Here is a 2500-nt window from a genome sequence, read left to right as displayed (position 1 = left end):
GCGATAGAGTGAAGAGAAGGGGCAAGTTAATGGGTAACCTTCAATGGATGGGCCCCTTTCTCACGGTGAAAACACTTAGAAAAAAAAACACACTGAGATTTAGTAGTCCTGGTACTCCACTTTTTTCAGAGAGGTGGTCCTGGTACTCCGCTGTTTTCAGAGAGGTGGTCCTGGTACTCCAACCCCATGTTGTGCTGGTGCTCTGTGTGGCCCCGCTGGTCCCACAGCTTGCCCTGGATGTGACTCTGTGTGTTGGGGAGGGGGGGGGGGGCGGGGGGGCCCGGATCACTCCAACAGACAACCCTGGTTCCCCACCCCTCCAGGACAGAGGCCTAGTAGTGTCACATGTTAAGCCCAGAGAGGTCCACTCGACCTCGGGGGGGGGGGGGGGGGGGGGCGGGGGGGGGCTTTCTGACCAACCACACCCCCCCCTCAAAAAAAAAAAAAAAAAAAAAAAAAAAAAGCCTCCAGACCTCTGTGTGGCCCCCATGTTTGCCCAGGATGAGACTCTCTGTGTGGGGGGGACTCTCCCCCTGACACCCCTGGTCCCCCAACTCCTCCAGGACAGGAGCCTGGTAGTGTCACATGTCAAGCCCAGAGAAGTCCACTCGACCTCTGGGGGGGCTTTCTGACACACACCCCCCACCCCTCTGGAGGCCTATGTTTCTGAAAACTGGGTTTCTGAAATCGTGCGAACACTGTTTTTCAAAACCACCCTAAAGCGATAGAGTGCAGAGAAGGGGAAGGTTAATGGGTAACCTTCAATGGATGAGCCCCTTTCTCACGGTGAAAACACTTAGAAAAAAAAACACACTGAGATTTAGTAGTCCTGGTACTCTGCTGTTTTCAGAGAGGTGGTCCTGGTACTCCAACCCCAGGCCTGTCTGGTGCTCTGTGTGGCCCCGCTGGTCCCACAGCTTGCCCAGGATGAGACTCTGTGTGTTGGGGAGGGGGGGGCCGGGGGGGCCCGGGGGGGGGGGGGGGGGGGGGGGGGATCACTCCAACAGACAACCCTGGTTCCCCACCCCTCCAGGACAGGGGCCTAGTAGTGTCACATGTTAAGCCCAGAGAGGTCCACTCGACCTCGGGGGGGGGGGGGGGTGCTTTCTGATCGACCCCCCCCCCCCCCCCCCCCCCCACCTCAAAAAAAAAAAAAAAAAAAAAAAAAAAAAAAAGCCTCCAGACCTCTGTGTGGCCCCCATGTTTGCCCAGGATGAGACTCTCTGTGTGGGGGGGACTCTCCCCCTGACACCCCTGGTCCTCCACTCCTCCAGCACATGGCCCTGCTACTCCTTAACTGTTTGCCCAGGATGAGACTCTCTGTGTGGGGGCACTCTTCCCCTGACACCCCTGGTCCCCCTGGTCCTCCACTCCTCCAGGACAGTGGCCTGGTAGTGTCACAAGTTAAGCCCAGAGGAGGCTACTCGACTTCGGGGGAACTTACTGACCCCCCCCCCCCCCCCCCCCCCCCTCCACAAAAAAAAAAACGAAGACTACTTTAAAAAAAAAAAATAAAAAAAAATAATAGCAATGATCAGTGCCACAAAAGGCAACGAGGCAGTAATATTTCTGGAAGCCTTCTCTACAGTAGAGTAACTGAGGAGGGTAAATAGCCTCCAGACCTCTGTGTGGCCCCCATGTTTGCCCAGGATGAGACTCTCTGTGTGGGGCCACTCTTCCCCTGACACCCCTGGTCCCCCTGGTCCTCCACTCCTCCGGGACATGGCCCTGGTATCCGTAACTGCTTGCCCAGGATGAGACTCTCTGTGTGGGGGGGGGACTCTCCCCCTGACACCCCTGGTCCCCCACTCCTCCAGGACAGGGGGGCTGGTAAAGTCACATGTTAAGCCCAGAGAAGGCCACTCGACCTCGGGGGAGCTTACTGACCCCCCCCCCCCCCACACACACACACACACACACACACAAAAAAAAAAAACGAAGACTACTTTAAAAAGAAAAAAAAAAAAAATTATGGAGTTTACCCAGGATGAGACTCTCTGTGTGGGGGGGACTCTCCCACTGACACCCCTGGTCCCCCACTCCTCCAGGACAGGGGGCTGGTAAAGTCACATGTTAAGCCCAGAGAAGGCCACTCGACCTCGGGGGAGCTTACTGACCCCCCCCCCCCCCCCCCCCCCCCCACAAAAAAAAACAAAAAAACAAAACAAACGAAGACTACTTTAAAAAAAAAAAAAAAATTATGGAGTTTACCCAGGATGAGACTCTCTGTGTGGGGGCACTCTTCCCCTGACACCCCTGGTCCTCCACTCCTCCAGGACATGGCCCTGCTACTCCGTAACTGCTTGCCCGGGATGAGACTCTGTGTGTGGGGGCACTCTTCCACTGACACCCCTGGTCCCCCAGGAGTGGGGGACCAGGGGTGTACTCCTACCCCTGGCCCTGCTACTCCGTAACTGCTTGCCCAGGTTGACACTCTCTGTGTGGGGGGACTCTTCCACTGTCACCCCTGGTCCCATGCTCATCCAGGACATGGCCCTGG

This window comes from Enoplosus armatus, unplaced genomic scaffold, assembly GCF_043641665.1.
Source record: "Enoplosus armatus isolate fEnoArm2 unplaced genomic scaffold, fEnoArm2.hap1 Scaffold_88, whole genome shotgun sequence".
NCBI classification, from domain to species: domain Eukaryota; kingdom Metazoa; phylum Chordata; class Actinopteri; order Centrarchiformes; family Enoplosidae; genus Enoplosus; species Enoplosus armatus.
Note: the sequence above shows the minus strand (reverse complement) of the source record.